General features: G+C 40.5%; 1 protein-coding gene across 1 annotated transcript in view; it reads right to left on the reverse strand.

Moving 5' to 3' along the window:
- ctnnd2a (catenin (cadherin-associated protein), delta 2a) overlaps nucleotides 1-22934 on the reverse strand; it is a 341708-nt gene that overhangs the window by 304391 nt on the left and 14383 nt on the right. The window lies entirely within an intron of this gene.

Genomic DNA, 22934 nt, shown 5'->3' on the forward strand with positions numbered 1-22934 from the left:
AAGACAGTTTACCTTGGAGCTTTACCATCAAAAGACCCATTTGGGAGACCACTTTAAATAAAGCTTCATTACAATTAGCAATAAGTGGTCGTTGAAATGCCCAGTGTTTGCCTGCATAGTGTTCAATTCCATGCTCAACCTCTCACAGTGAATCATTAGAAAGTCTGCAAAACCAAAGACTGGTCTGATTCAAAGATCTTCACTGTGAGTAAGATGAGCCCCAAAAAACTGGAAACTATTTATATGCTATTTGTTATCATGAACACTAATTAAAAGTCCAATGGCCAGATGTGACATGAGCATGTGCAGTGTTTATTCTTAATCTATAGTATTCAGCTGTGGCTTCTTTATCATGTCCAACAGGTCTCAAAATGTCCTGATTATGATGTGGGCAAGCATTAAAAGTATTATAGTAAGTTTTACAGTCCTTGTCAATATCCAAGATACATTTTCATGATTTAGAAGCCTCAGAAACAGTAGAGCTGTGATGCTGGTGTTTTTTTTAGGCTTGTTTGTACTCTGGTGTGGAATAGATTAATTGATGTTAAATTTTGTCAAATTGTCCTAATGTGCACTGTGCATACATCCTTACTCAAAGTCAATATTCAGTTCAATATTCTCTTTGACATGGATGGTTTGGCCTAAGAGGGGCTATTACGCTGTATCACATTTCTGAGACAAATGTTTCTTAAGTGGTACTGTGTGCCATGGGTATTCATGCATATAAGACTCACATTGCTGATGACGCAAAGCCACTCTCTAGGAGCTCTGTTTGCTGTTGGGGAGAATGAACACATGCACATTTCCACAGACATGAAAACACATGCACACATACACACACTACCACCCTGCTGTTAATGACTTATTCAGCTGCATCTGAGTGCATTTTGTACTTCAGTGATGTGAACCCCCATGCTTTATTTAAGGGATTTATTTGTTAATGTAACATTCTAAACACAATTATATATCAAACCTGTAAAGTTCCACAAAAATTTTCAATTTTATAAACTCCTGGCTTTAAGAAAAAATAAAATGACAAACATTTAAAATAAGACAATTGAAATGTCTGACTTTGTAAGATTTGATTATAGCACATTAGCAGTGTGCCTTGGTGTGCACTTGTGAGCATCCTCAGGAGCTCAAGTAACAATCATCCCTAAACATATGGCTAATAACGCTAATGTCATCACAACGAGGCAAAGCTGAGAAATGAAGAAATAATAATTATAATTTCCACACCCAATTTCCCCAGCCAATCACTCCTGATTCCCAAAGACTGCTTTGCTTTTCAAAAATTATTCCCAAAGTCTGGCACATATGAATGTCTTGGATGATTGATAGCTCCAATTTACCCCCCCGTACTGTCTAATATTAAACTCTGAATAATGCATAATTCAGTTAGCACTGCTGAGAGATGGTGAGGGGCACGGCTGCACACACACATACAAACACACGTATGCACGCATGCATATATACACAAAAATCACAAGATGTACCAGTCCGAAAGAGCATATTTACACACACCTCCCTGTGCAGACAGCAGAAACAAAAATACAGTATAGTCATATGCAAGTATAATTTTCATGAACTCAAATGCAGAGCACAAATACATTTCATCATTTTCTATATGTTAGAAAAGAAAATGACAAAAAGTTGACTATAACACACTGTCTGTAACTAAGTACTTTGAAAGGAAATCCTTTCAGCTTGTGTGGATCACATAAATAAGATAACTGATCCAAAAACAACATTGTGAAGTGCGAAACGCAAATTAAGATTACAAATGAATATTTCACTCGTGTTCAGACGTATATGATAATTTAATGGCTCTGATCCTAAATTTGCATTTTGTGGTTCTTACATGTTCATTGATTAAGTGTGAAAGTGCCATCCCTGAAGTGGTTCAAAGCTCAAAGTTCAAAGATGTGAGAACAGAGGGCTGTGTCAAAGGGAATTTAATAGTGTGAGGATCTTTCTTAGACCATCACTCCTGTGGTATGCTATGAAGATCTTCTCTGTCATCCTGCTTTTCAGTTTTAGATTGCAGAGAACAGTCCGTCTCAGAACGTACCGTCTGATTACCTCCACCACCTCAGTAAATCTCCACCATTAATTGGCTGTTGAAATGCCCTCCCTGTGTTCACCTGTGTAACATTCAGTTTCTTCTTCTTATTTATTCAGCACATTTCTTTTAAGCGAAGAAATCTGAAATGACAAATGGTAGCAAATCTAAACAAACAACACTTGTTGGCCAGCCGTGATGTTGATCACTGAGATTATCTGAGTCCCAGACCAAACACAGAGGATATTATTTCGAGGCATATAATGGCAAGGAACAAACAATGCTACAATACAGGGTGAATTTAAAGGCAGGAGAGTCTTACCTAACCTGCTGTGTTACAAAGGCTTCCTCATTATTATGTTAAAATTTTAAATTTTCTTTGTGTAGACTTTGGTTGCTTATGGTAATTATTCTCAGCGTCTGCACACTGAATACAGCTTTAATGAGTGGTACACTGGAGGTTTTTTTGTTTTTACAGCAATACAAACACTGCAGTATCAAACACAAATTTAATATCCAGCTAGAGGTTGTGCATAGCTCTGTCCTTCCATAGCATTTTAAATTACAATCGCAAAATGACACGTCCAATGAAAATTATTCATTTTATTTGTTCGTATCAGTAGTGCATATCAGTAGTTACGTATGCTATACCATATATCATTCTCAGGTCTCTGTGCTCGTTTCTGATTGGCTTCTGCACACACTCTTACATGTGCGAGCACAGGTGCACACATACACACACACACACACACACACACACACACGATGGCATTCGACTGCCACAAATGTAAGCAGTCAATCAATATTCTGACAGTTATATTAAAATTAAATTAACTTAACCTATCATTTCCCTGGCTGAGCCAAGATTATTACTTGCAGCTTTTCCTTCTTATTATGATAAGTTTTTCTTGAAATGTCCTTGTTTGCATGGAGTTACATACATTTATCTTTAGGCACCTCTTCCCTTTTTCTCAGCTGTGATAGCATTTTCCCTGATAATTACCTCAACACAGATGTATATTGCATTACTGTGAATTATGTTGCTGTCAGTGTGTCTGAACTACCGTAGAAAAGGTCTCAAAATTAACAGAGAGAGAAGAGAAATGCTTACACAGGTGAATCCAGTTTATAATGCAGTTTTAGGAATAAAACAATCCGATTGGTTAATGGATATGGTAGTCAAACAATGAAACCTTCATTTGAATAAACAATCACAGGATTTAGTCATTAATGAAGGCCTTAGGGATGGAGTCCAGACTGCATTCTTCACCTAGAGGTGCCACAGATAAAAATCTGCCTGGATAAGAAAATGCTATTTTTGACACATGCATGAGCTCCACACTGAACAGCAGGAGCCCTGAAGGCGGGAGACAGGCAATCACAATAATTTGGTGAGAATAAAATTATGCAAAATACAACAATGATTTGATCAAAATAGGAATTTTTCTTATACATATGCATTGCACTTAAAACAATCAGACACAAACTTCACATCAAGCCACAGTTACACATGCTCAGATTGCCCATCCAAGGGCTTCAGGACCAGCATGGTTTATGGGCCTCCCTACACTACCAGTAATCACCATTTGACCGTGTACACACAGTGTATCTGCCCTGTCAAGCACCTTCCCCATCCGATAGATTAGGTTAAAATGTTAAATTTGCCCCCTGTGAAGCTATTTAAGATAGCCAAGATAATATGCTAATTTGCATGGGAGTGCAAATTTACAATTAAATTAAAAAATCATCAAAACTGAACAAAGGCTAAGAAAGGTGCTACCAGCAACATAACTGTGACTAAAATATTGTCTTGCTGCACTAAATATCCATTTACATAGCGTCAAACTGGATATCATGGACATGTCAAGCTCGTTTCTCCTGAAGCAATCAACAAGTTCAAATATCTCTGCTGACAAAGAGGCAACACCAGACTACAGAGTCTGGATGTGGGTGTGGCTCCAGCAGCTCCTGCTACGTGATTCAGGAGGTTGATGCAGGCAACTAATGCCTAAGGCCTGTTTTACTCTTTCTTTCAAAAGGAAGCAGTCAGTAGAGAGAGCAACAATGATAATGTCAATGCATTAGCAGTTGCAATGGCAATGATATACTATACATAATTCATCAATTATCTGAAAACCCTCTATAGCAAATAATGAATATATAATAGATTTCTCTTAAAGAAAAACATGTTTTCAATTTTTTGTTGTTGTTGCCTGTAGCACTGAAAGTAAGTGGAGAGTCACACACACACACACACACACACACACACACACATGCATATACACACACACACACACACCACAGAGCTCATGCAGGCAGGCAGGCGGGGAGCAGTGAGATGGCTGACCTAGATTGGGCTCAGAGTTTGAAGACATGCAGGAGAAACGATCTGCATACCAAGTCAGAAAACTGCACCCCCACACTCACAGAAATTGGGAAAGAGACACAAGACAGAGAGACGAATCATTTCAATATTTTGGGTTCTGAAGTGTGCAAACTTTACTCCCTTGAGTGTCTTCTTCATTTTGACATTTGAGAAGCTGAAGAGAGGGGGGGAGACAGGAGACAGGACACTGACGACAACAGACACAGGACAGACGGCTCAGGCACAGCTCAGTCCCGGGCCATCAGGGATATGTGTGCTTACAGAGTCAAGGGTCTTAAGCACTGCACTGCCTCTGGGTACACAGAAGTGCAGCTTTAAAATGTGGTGCACATTCATACGACTCTTCTTAACACATAGTAGGAGGCGATATCTTGCTACAGAGCCAAACCACAGTGTACAGCAGGTATCAAAACAGGTGAAACATGTTGTTGCCCAAAAATGATGCACACATCCATTGAGTCAGTCACAGACAGAAGATGCGTCATGCCTGCAATTTTTTCATCATTTTTCACCTTTTAAACGTTGAAATTTTGACATTTAATTATGGTTTCCCTATTACTGCAATGATTTTAACACTGCAACACAGCTCCGAGATGCGTCATCCTTCCAAGTTTCATCAAAATTAGATCAGCAGCCTCTGAGATAAAGTTAGAGATGTCGACCTTTACTTTTTAATTGGCCCATTTGGCCAATCAGTGTAATTTTCTAAATGGTTTAGCACAGTGTGACAATGCATCACTCCACCAAATTTTGTTAATAGAGATAGATATGAAGATATGAAATTTGATGGACAGAAATATGGACAGACACAAATGACAATCTTACATGACTTTTCCCCAATAAAAAGTATTTACTGCAGTTCACATAGTAATAACACAGCCTTAATGCTAAAAAAAAAAAAGTTAACTGTATATATAAGAACGTTGTTATGACCATGTTGCTAAGCCACGCCCTTTTGCTGTTAGCCGCCACTACTCCCTCAAGCTGGCAGAGCTAACATGGGGCCCACACTGTCATTTCCTGCACTCCCTGAGGAAATAATATCTCATTTTTTGAAAAACAGAAAAACAATTTCAGAAAGGAGCAGACAGAAGGGTCTACAATATTCAAACTGACTCAGGTCTGATCAGGTCTTAAAAAGAAAAAGATGGAAAAAGCCTACAGATCACTCTGTAAAAGTGACTGTTTCTGTAAAGCAGGGTAGGTCTGTATTCACTGTTCCAATCATTAAAGAGCAAAAGCAGCATGTCATGTACATATGTATATAAATTAAGTAGATATTATAGATGTGCTAACTTAACCACATGAATGACTGATGCACTGTATGTATGTTATTCTGCTGATGTAAGCTCCACAGATTTTTGTGCCCATCTGATCAGACATATCCATACCCTGCATCTCTAGACAGCACTAAATATCAGCAGTGTGCCAGCCCACTCCTCCACAAACTTGCCTCAACCCTTCTGTCGGCTTCTCTTTGAAATCACTTTTCTGCGTTTTCAAAAATTAGATAATATTTCTTGAATAAGTGCAGTTAGTGACAGTGACAGACAATATTTAACCATGACTAGCTTGAAATCCACAAAAAAACCTGCCAGTCTAAAAATAAAGAAAATATGAAACGCTTGCATGAAAGTCTCTGGAGTACAGCCATATTGATGTCAGACCCTGATCTGAGCTGGCTGACGCAACACTATGATTGGCCAGTCAGCATTCGAGGGCGGGATTTAGCGAAGGGTGAATTGAACCAAAAGAAGACAGACATAGATAATGCTAATAAGAAGACAGGAAAGATAATGCACTGATTACTGTGATTTTTACTGGACAAATCAGCAACTTATGCAGCTAAACCGATTGTATTTTAGGCTGAAACCAGCGAGAAGACAAAATCAGTAGGTGAATACAAATGTAACGTCATTCCCTGCAAAAGACAATGGCAGGTCAAAAACAGGTTTCACCTCCTTGACTGGCACAGTAATAGATACTGTAGCTCATTAACACATCTGAAATGATACTGTCACCTCCCAAAACCAGAGCTGTGACAGGAAGGCAGCATGTTGCCTCAAAAAGCAAAGCAGCGAGACACAAGTTACCTCAATCTTCACAGCAACGGACTCACACAATGAAAGGCAGAGACAAAGAATGTGTTGGCAAGAGACGCTAGACAATAAAGAGAATAAAAAGTAACAACAAAAATATGAAGAGTAGAGAAGGGGAGACAGGATGAGACGGAGTGAAGGCGAGACGAAGGAGAGAGTAGGAGAGACAGAGTGGGAAGAAAGCAGACAGTACCTTTGCTGAGTCTCATTTCTCTCTTTTCGTCTTACACCTCCCTCTGACTTCCTTCACACCTGTCAGAACAATGTGCACCTGATAATCTGCTTATGATCGGCATGCTGCCAGAAACAACTCACACACAAACACACACACACACACACACACACACACACACACACACAAGATACAAATAAATACTCTCCCTCACATACAGTCTGACACTCTCTAAACTGTTCTTCTTATTTGAAAGAACCTGACAACTCTGCATATCCACACACACACACACACACACACACACACACACACACACACACACACACACACACACACACACAAAAACACACACACACACACACACTAACCCAGAGAGTGGAACATGTGACATTTTTATATAAAGAAATCATTACCAAATTAATTCATAGACACTAGTATAATTACTTTTTAGAAGCAAGACAAAGGCCCAACATTAAGGGGAAACTACACTACACTGCATATTACATTGTGTGCCACCGAGTAGCGTGGTTGGGGGTATGTGTGGGTACCCACCTCTTTCTCTGTAATATTTGAGAATAAACATCTATCAGCCTGATTGTCACTTAAACCTTCCTACCAACTGTAATTATAACTTTCACCACAGAACCGCCATACTTTGTGGCACAAAGGAGACAGCTAGAGCTTTCTGTTTCTTTCAGTGGAAGATGGTGTATGAAGTGAAACATCGATGGAAAAGTCACTTCATGTTTATCCACTTCAGTAAAGCAAAGATGCACAAAGCGATACCAGGAAGAGGGAGGGGAAACAAGGAGCTACATTCTCTATGTGACAGGAAGCCACAGGGTTTATGGGAATTGTGGTTTTGCCACTGGCAGGCTGGAGTGTGGTCTGATTTGTTTGTAGCTATTGTGTGAAGTTAAGGCAATTAATTTGACAATGATTTACTGTTATCTAAAATGCTACACATACTTTGAAATCCTTATGATTTTTTGTCCCATTTGGAGCGCATGGTGCAAGTGACCGTGTGATCTGTATGACATGGTTCACCGACTGGGTCTGCTGCTCCTGGATTAGCCTGGAGTCCCCGGGCCAACCAACAGCCCTGCCATCATCCAGGGTCATTTCACTCAGCGTCAGTCACTGGGCCGGTCAGTCATTTATGCTTTTTTTTCTCCCTCTCTCACTTTCTCTCCCTCTTCCTCTTCCACTCTTGCCCTCCTTCTGTCAACCACATTCACTTACATGCAGATATACAGGGACCTCTCACACACATATCTCTCTTTCATCCCATCTCTCTTCATTGAACAGTAAGCTTTCACTTCGGCAGGAGAGCAATTTCTAGGCTTGCTGGTCATTAGCTGTGTCGGTAAAAGAAAGAATACATAACGATGTACTGCATTCCCACTCCTCCCACTCTCTGTCTGTATTCGGGATTGGAACAGGCCAAATCACATAGTGTAGTAATGTGGATTATTCCCATGGTATTATGTGCTATGCATGCATTATGTCAGTGCTGGAACTACTGCATTTACAGTGACATGGAGCTCATTTTGTACCATGGCGTTCATAGCCTTTACATTCCCTAAAGCATGTAAATGCATGGGTGTGAAGGTTGCGTGATATCACCAAATCCATTTACAACTGTGAATATATGCTCTCTCTTGCAAGACAGAGAAGGACAAGAGCCACAAAACACCTTTCCCTGCAGTGCTAAACAGCTGCTTCAGGGAATCATATGTCTCATGGCTGAGAACATGATAGGCACATTCAGAGGTATGCAACAGTACAACAACAATGCAGAAAAACATGACTAGGAGTGCTTGCATGGATGAAAAAGTAAGACGACTCGGTCCTCTATTTTCATTTGCATCACTGCACATCAACTACCGGTTGTCAGATCCTGTTCCTCTCCAGCCAGACTCATTTGCATTGTAACTAGAGTCAACATCAGTTGTTACTACCTGTTTCGAGCAGAACTCAGTACGCCTACGTGTCATTCTCATTAAAAATCATACTGTGAGTGTGAACTTGACTGGATTAGACAAAAATATTAACTGGGATCTGACAGATCATCTATCCAACGACAAACATCTATGGCAACAAAATATCAGTTGTTCTAGTCATGAATCTACATGTCAGTGCTTCATACTGTATTCTACAGTCCTGGCAAACTATATGAAACTGTTTAGTTTGAGAAACTTTTTTCCCACATGTTGTCCCTTCCTCTGGATGTGTGCAATCTACTCTAATTTCCTTTTACCTAATGTTATTCCTTTTACCATGTAGGTTTACCAGGCTTTGGATGCAATGGCTCACAGAACCCCATTGCACTTACCCCATAATGTCCTTGTTTCTAAAAATGTTGAGTGTCATCTCTAAACCAAATTTTAAATTAAACATTGTTTTCCATTGCCACTGCAACATTAATCATTTATGTGAGCCTTTTTGTATTTCAATCCTGAAAAGATGATAGCTGTCAAGTAAACAAATAGCACCTTTGTCTCCTTGTTAAAAAAAAGTTTTGATTATGCCTCAGGTCTAGGAAGGACCACTTAGCTCTGCTGCTGAAATGTAGCATCATTAGCCCCTTGGCCCATGGCAGAGCCAAGTGGGGGCTACTTACAAGTGAAACCAACTCAAGAAGTTCAAAAGCTTCATTAACATGATTGAGAGGAGAGTCCAGCTGACAGTTTACTGCTGTAGGCAACTAGATTCAAAACAAACCTTGCTAATGTTGTTATGTGGGAAACTGAGTGGCATTAATAATGAGCAGACGTTGGTTGGCTCTGTGAGACCCTGTAGTGGAAATCAGGCTGGAGAACTGCCAGCGCTCCACACATGGAAAAATTCGACCTAAAATAAACTCCAGCTTCATTTTCTACAAAGGCGATCTGTAGAGCTGTCCATGGTGCTGAATGCCAGTAATTCCCTTTGTGTTCCTCTACCTGAGCTTATGAAACACAGTTGCTTTACTCTGCTCTGCTTAACTCACTCCACTGGAAGAACGGCTATCCTCTTTCTATGAATTGAAGAGCTTTGTTTTTGTAATTAGTATTTTATTGAATTAGTATTTTTCATGAAAACCTTGTTGCAACTCAGACAATGAATCAATGATCACTACCAAAAAACAAAGATAAAAAGGCAGACAAAAAATAAATACATAATAATAATCCCTAAATAAAACTAAATGAATAAGTAACACCACAAATAAAAAGGCAATAAAAAAACATTTTATGTACTGCTACTGCACTATAACCATCTCCTAAGTCCATATCGCCATGTATCAAATCTCACAAGCATTTTGCTAATAGGAATATAATTTCCAGAGAACAAGTCCTTCTCAGATACTGTATCTCACTTGTGTAAATATGTGCTATGCATAGCCATTAACATTTGTCCATATTGACAAGATATCTCAAATAGTCGCCCCGTTTTACCCCATACTCCATCCTGTCCTTTGAGTTGAAAGAGATTTGTTCATATGATGACACTTTTGACAACTCTACCATTCCTGAAACGAGGGCTCCCATGGGTTCCTCCAGTTCCTCATTATAATTTGCTTCCCCACCATCACACTGGTCTGAATCAGATCGGTGGCCCCGCAGTGAGATGTAATTTGTGGATCACTGAGAACATAAAGCCTTGGACAGAACATAGATGGATTACTTTTTCATATACATTCGTGAATCCTTTTTCCAATAGTTCTGGATCATGGGACATTCCCAGAGCAGCATTTCAAACAGTGAACATTGCCCTTAAGCTTGCGTTTAACCCGCTTAATATTTTTACAAACATGGTTCCATTCTCATTCTGTAACATCAATCTGTCAAATCTGTTTCCCAAGCTAATGACTAATTTTGAGTATTTTGAAATGTAGAATTCAGAGTTAAGATAAACATTCATATGCTTGTAAAACCATCTGCAGTGAATTACAAAGACTGGCTGTAACAGGGTTTGACTGTAATTCAGAGGACTGATTGATTGATTTGACAAATTAGAAATACGGTAAACACGTGCATACAGTACAATAACATCAGTCAGGATATTACAGTAAAGTCACATGACTTATTTCCATTGTGGTCCTTGAAATTCATGGCTGGTAGGCAGGCAAGAACTGGTAATAGAAAGAAACTGCACTTATAACTCAAAATTTACCCTTATACACACAGATAAATAAATAAATGAAGAAAATGAAGATAACAGAATGAAGATAAATGAGTAAAACCCACAGACATTCTTAGAGCTGGATGTTTCATCATGATAACCTGTTTAGCATCCATTTTTTCAGTTGTTTTTTTAAATTGGTCGAAGAATGAGCAGATTTAATTTCATTTGGGATTTTGTTCCAATCCTTCGCAAACACTAGCAAGGATGATTTGGTAGAGAGGGTATTACTAGTTGTAAGTAATGAGTACATTCATTTTCAGACCAGGTAGGGGCCCTTTGAGGTGTCCACTGAGATATACGTCTATGGCAGAAAGCATCATGACATAATACTTTAGGGAGACACATGCTGCCCTTATCAGCTGAAGTTTGGAGATTCTCTGTCCTTATCCTTGGTAGTTTGCCATTCCAAGTTTTATAAATTTTGTCCAACATTTTTAAGTATTTATAGCAATAGGACACTGAGGTAGATAATTCAGCCTTGTTATACAGTTCATTTTAATGACATTAACCTTTCCCCATAGTGACAAGCATAGTGACTATCCTGCAGTAGGGAGAGCATCCAATTTAGGCCAATTCACTTTATACCCAGATAATTTGGAGAATAATTCAATATTATCCAAAAGTGCTACGATAGATCTAACTGGGTCTGAGGCAAACCACATCATCTACATAGAGCATAAGTTTATCTATTCATTAATTCTGATTCCTTGAATGTTTGGGTTTCCCTGGATAGCTTCTTCAAGTGGTTCCAGAGTTTAACAGAAAAGCCCTGGTGACAGCGCTGAACCTTGCCGGGTTCCCCTCCTCAGTGTAAAGTAGGTTAAAATAAGACTGCAGCCAAACCCAAAAGCTCTGAGTGGGTGAAACATGTACCTAAATTTCCAGAGGTCAAACACCTTTTCAGCATCAAGAGAAACAGGTGCAGAGGTGGTTAGAATTGCGAGTAGAACATATACTATTTAGGAGGCGTCTCACATTGTCAGGTGAATAAATCCTACCTGGTCTGGAAGGTTAAGTGGCTCAAGTATTTTGTCTAATCTGTTTGCCAGTATCTTAGCTAGCAATCTACAATCAGCTAAGATAAAACTAATTGGACAATATCTTCTACAGTCATTTGGGTATTGTCTTTTGTTTAGAATAAGCGTAATAATTGCTTGGTTTTAAGAATGAGACAACCTAAAGCATAACATTTAAAACATTCTGCAGTGGGACACCATGGCCAGGAGATTTGCCTACTGGCAAGGTGTTGATTGGCTAAATCATTTCCTGTGAATCTAACCGCTCTTGCTGCTTGTCACTTAACTTAGAAAGGTCTAAACTGTCAAGGAATGATTTTATTTCTTTGGCCATGGCAACGTATTCAGATGTGTAGCCTACAGTTTTGTTTTGTTTTTACTGATTTACTTAAACACGTCATTTATTTTACTAGATTCAGTTGCTAAGTCCGCATGAAAAGGACTGTTTTGATTTAACTTTAATGGTAGTATGGCTGTAATATTGGCAAGCACAGAACTTAAAAGATAGAAACAGCAAAGTGCCTCAATATGAAAGGAAATTGCAGCTCTTGATATGGTGAATAATGGCACTGAGTACACTGAAATACTAAACAGCAAAAACCTGTCTTTTTCTTATCTCCTCCTGTCTATGTCCACTGGCTGGGTGAGTTTGACCTCACTTGTTTTTGTTTTGTAGTACAACCTGTTTGGAAGATTTAAGTCATATCTTTAAAATACTCCAAAAAATCCATGTGCAAAAACTTATTTTGTGCATTAGAATACATTTGCACAGTCAGCTGTTATGCCTGCATGTTTGGAGTGCTAGGAAGATGCCAACATGTTGATCACGTCACTTTTAGTCATTATTCACTCATGTCTGTGCATTTATCATCCGCGCCTGTGGCTTTTATCAAGCGGTGACCTGCTAAGGCTGCCGACAACTCTGCATTCCCAGCAGAGGGACAGCATGACTGGATTTAAAGAGTTTGTAAGAGCAGCAGTCCCGCCTTCGATTCTTATGCTTATGCTTACAGACAGAGAACGGGAGAAAGTGTTTGACAGAGAATAAGATGGAACGCAGACACAGAGCAACGAGGGTGTACTCGGTTTAGCTGATAACCTTGACCACCATCGTCATCACACACTGTCTTGTGAGTGAAGATATGATTCCCATTCAAAGGGGATACGGCACAACATTTACCTGACTGTTATCTCTGAGACAGCAGGCCTGGGTTGGTCTGTGATCTAATGACAGGGTGCATTCCTCTGTGACGGGACCAAAGAGAAAAATGAGATACAGGACCAAAGAAAAATGGGTGGTCATTTCATATCTGATCCCTTTTAATTGGTATTACGTACTGTAGTAAAGATGAGAATGTTAAGATATAAGAGCAGTATACTGGCAGCAACTTTTACAAACAAAAACAGGTGATGCAGCTCCATCTGTTCAACTGTCTATTATTCTGTCTCACTGTTTGCCTGTCTCAGATCACCAGTTTCGATAACTTAGACTTAGACACTAATTTTCGTCTCTCCTCTGCGTTTGTGCTACTAGCTTTTTTTCCCCCCTGATTAGCATTACACTCCCGAATCTAGAGTATGATGTCATCCCTGTCTCTCCTCTCTCTCTCGGTCTAGCTAAAAAAGTAGGGCAGCTACTTGGAGAGTTGGAGATCGAAACTGACAGGTCAGTATTATGAGAGAGAGAAAGAGCAAGAGAGGGGAAGAATTAGAAAAAGACCGAGAAAAGAAAAGACAAAGCAAGTGAGAAAAGAGCTGCAAGGATGAGAGCGGGCGCAAGAAGGAGAGGAGACTTCACAGACACCCTGCTGCAGACTTACTAACCAAATGAACCAGTCTGAATTTAAAACACATTTTTGCTTACACGCACACATGCCTGCATACACAGACAGACACACTGTACATGTGAAGTGGTTTCAAAACTAGCTGTCTTACAAACCGTGGAGATATATGTGTGACTGCAGCACTGCCAGTTTGAATCCCAAGACGAGCTGGGAATGTCTGAGTAGGATAGTGAATGAGTACCAGTCTCCCTGAAAACCTACTGCCAAGCTGCATTTAAGCAAAGCACTTCAGAGACATAGTTCCCCCAAACCTAACATTTTGGTCATTATCTACTCACTGCAATATCAGTCAAATTCTGGTTATGTTTTGACATCTAAAATAAAAATATAAAAATTGTTTAGTGATGGAAGCGTCTTATTTCCAACTTTGATGGTTCACGGTAAACATGTGTATTCAAAAGCTTTTTAGTCAAAAATAGCTTAATGGACCCTGAAAAAAGTAGCCTAGCATCTTTGGTGATTATTTTAGAAACCAAGCAAGCTGTTTCAAAAATAGCATAAAGAGGAGAATATTCATACACCTGGTTTAGTAATTGATATTTTAAAATGTACGACACCTAAAAAGCAAAGAAAGGCTGAGAGTGTCACATCTTGGGCGTCAGTGCACTGGATTGTTCAAGCCTGCTCTGCTCATAAATAAAATATTTTGACAGCATGTGGTGGCAGCATCTGTTTGCAATTGTTTGACAGTTCTGGAAAACAATGAAGTAAATATTGGACTTCTGGATGCACAGTTTTTCTTCTTAATATGTGGGTTATGCTGTATGAGTTGGTTGGACTAATTATATGGTCATTTTTTTTCCCTCTTTGGAACTCTCTTGAATCAAACTTCAGTATTTTGCCTGACATGAGGGTGAATAGATAATCACCAAATTTCTATTTTTGGTGAACTGTTCATTTAACCCTAAATGTCTCAGTGATACTACTTGATGGCTGTCAGTATAAAACTGTGGTTGCACAGGACAGCTGCCAACTGTGAGAGGCAAATATAACGCAAAAGTGAGATTCACATCATCCAAAACCCCTTATAAAACAATGACTGGAATAACAACTGATCACATTACCGGTTAGTATGATCACTCAACTCATCTTTTACATCTTTTGCTTGCAAGATGGTCATGTTTTTAAGAGGATAAAATCATCTGGTAGCACTTTATTTTCCAACCTGCATACCTTGCAGTTACTACATAACCACAAGTCCCAATAAAATATCTTGTTCTTGTGTAACTGATTATTTTTATTCTTATTCTTGTTCTTATTATTTGGTATAGGATACTTATAGCAATGGTTACACCATAACTTTTTTGAGTCTCTCATTATTACAAAACTGTTACCCCTTAGTTCACTGAATCTTTGATTTGACATGTGTTATCCCTATCCGGTAATTATTTTTGAGTTATGGAGTAGTTACAAAATTAGTTACACCATAACTGTTTGAAGTCTTAATGAGAGACTTCAAATAGTTATTTTGTCTGTGCCCCATAATTACAAAATTAATTCCACTGTCATTTGTGCACGGTAAAATAAAGTCCAACTGATCATCTGCTGGGGTTTGGAAATACTGACTGATCCCCCCTCCCCTAGACCCATGCTCCTCCAGGGAGATGCTCCTCCACTCTATCTATGGCAGCAGCCTCACTCCATAATGCAGCTTACCACAACATAAAGTAACACGTTTATACTGCCTCATCCATAGCTGCGGCTTCTGGCATGCTGTATAGCTCATGTACCTCAGCCTGAAAACCTCTAAAGCCACAGCATAGAGTCTGTACTATACCATGACAGGCACACTACACCGCAGCTAGATAAGGCAGCCTGGGAGCTGCCGAGAACATGGCTATATCAACACGCATCCACATCCATCCCGCCTCTCAAAGCATGACATTTAATACATACATAATCTACAAGAGCTGGCAGCACATGCATGCATGCACACGCCATGCACACCACCTCTATCAGAGATTGTCAAAGTAATTCCACAGTAGCCCATAAGAGCCATGACATTACCTGTAATATGAGGCAGACAGAGATGTTTGCGCTGGCTCTCTTCATCAATATATTAGCAGCGCCTTCCAGGCTTCATCAAACACACTGCACTGATACCTTTGCAAGCGCTCAGAAACCTCTTCTCCACCTTTGCCTATTTTCTTTAATTGACACCAGAAATCATCAAATCCAATCCACCATTAAAACAGAGAGAAATAGAAATATGTCATTATTTAAAAAAGGCATATTTGCATGGATGTCAAAGGGAAAAAATGTTAATTTCCTGAAGGACACTGATTCAGTTCTCTGGGAATTTTTTTTTATTTTTTTTATTAGATGTTGATGAAACATTGAACAATATGTTGAGAATAAAATAACCAGAGTACCGCAGGTGTTTTGTGGTCCTGTGTAGCTCACTATAGTAAGGCATTAATACCGGTAAGTTTGGGTGCTAATTTCCAACTGTGGCCTCTGAATCAACAGTTAGGCTCCCTGCAGTGATTCGATGACCTTAGTTGTTCCTGAAACAGTTCATCTCAGAAAATGATATATGATTATCTCCACCAATCGCAGTAAGTATCACATGTGCAGCGGGTTAATCAGGGCCTGGACTGGTTTTGCCAGCTGTCTTGTAATGGGTCATTACTCCCATTTTAACAAGTAAACCAATGATTTACTTGCGAGGCGTATTTGAAATCACAGAAACCGTGTGATTACACCCATTACACAGGGGACAGTTCTTGACTGAACTTCTGTCACTGGTGCAAATGATCATACATCACTGTTTCAGGAGGAGTTTTGGAAGGGAATGAGGTCATGAAATCACTGGAGGTCAGCTTTAACACATGATGTTTCAGTGTTTGGAACATCTAATTCCCATTGATGTCAACGGCAGGTTATTTTCTCATGCATTTTGTATTCCTCATCAAAGCAAGAACCAATCAGCTTAGTCAAATGAATTGTACAATATCGCTATTCCTTACTTGACGTTAGACTGGTATAATGCTAATCCATCAAATCCAATAGAGTTTGATGTAGGGAAGGCAAGCTACAAGAAAGGAGAACATATGGTATACATGCAAAATGCACAAATATCTTTAGATGTGTTGCACACGATAGACACAAACGCACACAAACATGCATGCATGTGAAAGGCAGGCAAGCATGCATACACAAAGCTCAGATGTTTTGTTTTTTGTTTTACTTTTATTTAATAATTTTTTTCTTCCCCACACTTCTATTAGCTGCTTGGAGCTGAAAGTCGTCCCGCTGGTTGCATTTGATCCCTCTGAGATACCATACATCTGTCAGTGGGAGGAGGGGGGAATCCTGAAAGGACCCTGCTGCTTCAGCCCAATCAGCATGATGTCATCCTCTTTCTCACCTCTCTCACTTTTCTGTGTCTCTCCCCACTCTCCCTCCCACCCTCGCTCCATTTAATGGTCTTCCCTTGCTGCGGCTCCCAGCTCCTCTCTCCCTCTGGAGTCTCACCCTGTCTTTCATGTATTTCCACCTGTTTTAATTTGTCATCGCTCAATTTGGATGCTTTAAGATATCATTTTGTAATGGAAATGAACGGACATCTACCAGAATGGCTGGAATTCGTTTCGTAGCATCTTTTTTTTTTTTTTCCAGACACACCCATTGTGAGTCTCTGCCATCTTTTTAAAATAGTAACAGGATTCTATTAGCTTGAAATGTGTATGTGTGTGTATGCGTGTGTATGTGTGTATGTGTGTGGAGCAGGTGCGTGTTTGTTTGTAAGCAAAAGAGCTGTCACTGTGCTGGCATTTCTGTTACAATGTTGTTGTCCCATTCTCCTTCTTATCAGCCTCTGAACACATTCCTGTAGACAAATGTATGAACGATGCATATGTCTCTCTCTCTCTCTGTGTGTGTGTGTGTGTGTGTGTGTGTGTGTGTGTGTGTGTGTGTGTGTGTGTGTGTGTGTGTGTGTGTGTGTGTGTGTGTGCATGCGTGCGTGCGTGCGTGTGTGTGTGTATCTATCCAAAAGTATTTGCATGGAAGTGCCCGAATGAGAATGCAACATCATGTGCAAGTATGTGTGCGTTTGTCAGAGAGAGATAATGAGTGAGTGAGAGAGAAAGAGAGAGAGAGAGAGAAAGAGAGAGAGAGGGCGAGAGAGAGAGGAAGAGCAACATAGAGTGTTCACTCTCTCTGGGTCCAAACCCCTTGGGTGTCACAGAGGAGTTCCACTGTGTTAATCTCTGTGTAATAACTGAATCAAAGAGAAAACAATGGAGCTCTCTGTCCCTTTTCACAAGCCAAAGGCCTTGGGGCAGCTGGTTAGTCTGTCTAGCAGCGTGCATGTGTGTGTGTGTGTGTGTGTGTCAGCATGCATAAGCCCAAAAATTGAGACCAAGACACAGACAGAGCCGTCTGTCTGATCTGAATAAAGCGAGCAAGGTTAGAAGCTGCCTCTCTCCGAATCCTGACTCATCCCGTTTTATGGGAGTCGAAAAACAAAGATGCACAACAAACACAGCAGACAGGACAGAACATTCAATTCATTATAAATCCAATAGACTCTGTGGGGAAAACGGAGATGATCAGAACATATTGTGTGCAACATGACTTTCCGAGGGGCTGCGTCAAGTCCAATCCCTGCCTCTCCATTGTCGCTTATTAAAAAGCATCCAGGGGATATTCTTCCTCTCTCTCACTGCCTCCCTCCATTCTGCTTCTTTCCTCTGAGGTGTGCTCAGACTCTTGGTATCGGCTGCTGCTGACGGAATCATATGGGGCCTCAGTGAGTTGTTAACCTCCTGGCTTGACTCTGCCCTCCACCAGTGTGTGTATGTGTGAGAGAGATGGAGAAGGATAAATTTAGAGAGAAAGAGACAGGATCATAGAAGGAAGGGGGCACATCAGCCATTCTACAGCTTACCTAAGTAAAGAAATCAAGCTATCAAGGTCGTTTAGGCACTAGGTGAGTCTAATAGGATGGGTCATTTACTCGGGTGCGCTTGTTTAGTAACAGTGTATCAGAAAAGATGGCCCCAGACATTTTTTTCCCACTCTGCCAACCTCATCTCAGGAAGTTCAAATCACTCTTGGTTTTGAGTACAGCCTGGATGTGTGTGAGGTAAATTTGGAGGATATCTAGGCCCTTGGAGAGACAGGAGTACAAAAGGGGTGTTGCAGAACCAGCCATGGTTAACGCCGTGGTTTTGGAGTCTCGTTTGTGTTTGGCAGCGTGTGTTTCTTTGCCAGACAAACTGAGCCAGTCAGACTGTGAGGGTGAGAACTGGAGAGCGAGCATGAGAAAGCCGCTTGGTTGGTGAGGAGAGATCCAAATTGCCTATCAGCAGTTTGTCCTTGTTCTTGTCCTTTCTTGTCGAGAGGACAAACCGGGCTGCAGTTTGGGAAACACATTCACAGAACTATGATGAAGAAGGAGAAGAGCAAGAAAAAGCAGAGGAAAGGGAAAAAATAAGAACTGATAACTGCACTTGAACAGCAGCTTGTGTTTGTAGGATCAAGTAAAGAAGTACTAAACACGTCCGCTTTTGTGATCCACTGCCCTGTGTCTTTTTAATTGTCTCTTTCATACACGCAAACATGTGTGCAATCATGCATTCACAACCATACTGCATTACATTCACATTCACTATCGCTGTGACAGAATTACAACTAGCTACCTCAGGCAAACACCTCACAGTAATCAATAGGAAAAACTAATGATGAATTTAACACCACATGCTAATTTAATTTTAATCAACACAACTCCTGCCCTGCATACTTCATTTTTCTTTACAGTAATAAATGTAATAAGTAATGAACATCTGACCGTATATTGTGGCCTGGGAGGGTGATCAATGGTGATTGGTTGGAGGGTGTCCATTATGTTATTTTAACATAAAGTATAATTGGAAAACGCCAAATGAATGCGTACACAAGATTTACATCAACAAGAAGATGAACGTTGCTTTTTGCCTGCCTTGTTGTCCAGTTCACAGAGTGACAACTAAGCAGCACTACACAAGCAGCAACACAACACAATAATGACACTATGAATACACTGTGTCATTAAAGTCCTCTGGATTTCTCTTACATTTATCATACAATACCCATAAATGCCTTCCCTGATCCAGGTCTACACTTTTAAAGGAACAGGAAACAAAACTATGGCACTTTTCATGTTTTTTATGTCATTTTTATTCATTGGATGTAGAAACAGTGACAAGCTCTTTCTATGCAGAGAGAGGCCTGTCTTTTGATTTGCCGAAATGAGTCAAATGAGCGGTTCTGCAAGGGGTTTAAAATTACTTTGACATGTGGGAGCAGGGCGATCTAATAAGAACACAAACTCAGTTTTTATTCCTCCTGCCCCCGTTTGACTGACTCTGCCTCTGCTTTGACTGCACACGTTATCCTCCACCAGGATCAATGAAGAGTGGGCTAGTGAGCAACCGCAACTGTTTGCTTGTTAGCACGAAATGCTGATGTTGTGTTGTTCCTGGATATAAATCCACCATTTGACAGATGATTATTTATCAGTCTAGCATTATATCAAGAGGCAACAGCTAGCAAAGTGTTTCAGTCTAAGGAGCTTTAGCTAGTGATGGCATCAGTTGTGGACTTTCTCATATCAATTCTACTACTACAAGCCTCCAAAGTGTAATATTTCAACAAGTGAGCTCAATAGCACTGTTGGCTATTAAAAACAAATTGTTAACATATTAGTAAAATCGGTAGCTATTTCAGTTCCAACAAGTGAGACATTTTTCACTTTGCTGGACAGTTGGTTGGTCTTACCAGGGTCCAGGACTAGAAAATAACATTAAATCAGAAAATGAATGTTTCTCCCTTTAACCCTTTGTCACATCAGATTTATTGTGTTTAAGTGCTTGTAAAACGCCTTCCACATTTCTGAGAGCAAGACTGGAAAACGTCTTTCATGTTGCCGGTGAATCAGTCACTGACAATGACGTTGATTATGCTCTGATCGCAGGAGTGCCTCCTAGAATGATGCAATCACAGCTCAGGCTGTTTTATTTGCTCGTTTCTGTCATAACCCTCCCCCACTGTGTGTTACACGCTGCCAGTATTAAAATTAAAATTTCAACTTCAGATTTCCCCACCAACCAGTCATACTGATCAAGCTTTAAAGATCAGTTCCCCTCACTCACCTAATGAGGCGTAAGCTGCTATAGTAGGCACGCAGCCTACATGCCTTTGTTACATGAATTAATAAATATGGAAATAAATATTAATGAATTTGAAAAAGATATAGCAGCCACACTAATAGGTACACTGTGGATAGATAGATAGATAGATTGATAGATAGATAGATAGAGTTGTTCATATCCGAATTATACAACATGCGCATTTTCAAAAATACATTTTTCCAGTTCTACAATGTGTATTTTAATAGTAGGAATGTAATTATGTTATTTAAATTATAAACTAGACCACACCTGCCCTCTAAAATTCCATATAGTAATTTTCATCTATTATTGATCAAAGAGAACCGGTGCTTGTTCTTGTTGTACTTTGATGTATATTCCACAAACTCTGATTCCCTCCCTCTGTCAGCCCATTATACCACACCAGCCCAGCGGTGGGCCAGTGATCCATATGCTGTCATAGCAACCACAGCAACCCGGCTAATAGTTGCCATGGTTTCTCTGCAACTGGACCACAATGGCACCGTGGGCTCACGCTGCTAACCTGTGGACCCGCACCTCACCCTGTGGTGTGTATGTGACAGAGCAAGAGAGGCTGTGTGTGTGTGTGTCTGTGCTGCACTGAATACACATGTACACTTGGATACATTCATCCATGGATATGTTTGATACTGTTTGGTTGTGTGTGTGTGTACCACCACCTGTGTGGGTGTGAGTGTGTGTGTGTGTGTGTGTGTGTGTGTGTGTGTGCGTGTGCATGTCACCCAGGATAGAGCTGTCTCCCCTCTGCCCCAGCAGTTCCTCAGCCAGCTGGCCTACAAAGGGTGTCTCCTCCTGGGTTTGAGGATGGGGGTGGTGGGGGTGGTGAGCCTCCACTGGAGGTGCAGGCCTCTTTCTCTCTGTGGCCTCCTGCTGCGATAGTGAATGTACCATAATGGGAGAAACAGTAACAACTGCCTGACTAACCATGAGAGGATGGAAATTCATTCGCTGCACAGTATGACTGCAGTCCAGCCTACGCCGAATACAAAACAGAAATGTTTGTCTGGATCTATGTTTGTGTGTGTGTGTGCGTGAGTGCTCGTGTGAGTGTCTTTCTATAGCCAAATGTGTATACCCTGTGTTTGTATATTGAACCATGTCCTATCTACCGTACGTGCTCCTTCTTTACCAAATGAACTTTTCTGCTCCTTCAGAATTACACTAATGATATGTTGAGCTGCAGGGATGTGTCTCATTTTAAAGCAGACTTTGTTGCAATACTCTCCTGGTGGCAGACATGGAAATGATGTAACGGTTTGAAACGCTCGACAGGATCTGAAAACCTCTTTCCTCCGGCTCATCCTCCGTCATAACAGTTTAAGGCTGGTGTGCTGGCGGGCTGAGAACTTCCCCAAGATCAAAGTTGGACACCTGATCCTGCCTTTGGTTTCATTAGTTACCTTCGTTATTTTGCCAAACCTGTCATGGATCAGTGGAGGAAAGGTTAAAATCACTGCTCCAGTTTTTAACCCTAGCAGCACACCACTGAATCCAGCTTTTATTCGCTTCTTTCTTTCTTTCTGCTTTTGATAAAATGAAAATCTCAGCTCATACCCTTGCCAGCTATCAGGAACAAAGGGAGCAGGGAGACAGTCTTTCATCTGGGGCGACAGGGTTCAAGCTAGGTAAGTAGCCATCCTGCTGAAGTACCCCTGAGCAAGATGCTAGACTTCCACTTTCACAGTATGGAGAGAATTTCTGGCTTTCATTTTGTTTTCCGCCTGCCCTGCAGAAATATTTCCCCAGGGAGGGAGTGAAGGCGAGCTCTTGGATGCAATAGTCAATCACACTATTCAAGACACTGGCACAAACCATGGACAAACTCCACTTAAGCAGTCAAAATTCAGGTGGACAACATGACAGACCAATAAAAAGAAGGTGAGTGGGTCTTATTAGCTCCCCATTTTTTGAATTTATTTATTTATTTTTACAATAAGCAGTGTCGTTCTTCCAGGCTTTCCCCTCTGTACAGAAGAAATAGCCTGTCTTCTGCCGCTGACCCAGACCTCT

Source organism: Myripristis murdjan, chromosome 20 (genome assembly GCF_902150065.1).
Source record: "Myripristis murdjan chromosome 20, fMyrMur1.1, whole genome shotgun sequence".
NCBI classification, from domain to species: Eukaryota; Metazoa; Chordata; class Actinopteri; order Holocentriformes; family Holocentridae; genus Myripristis; species Myripristis murdjan.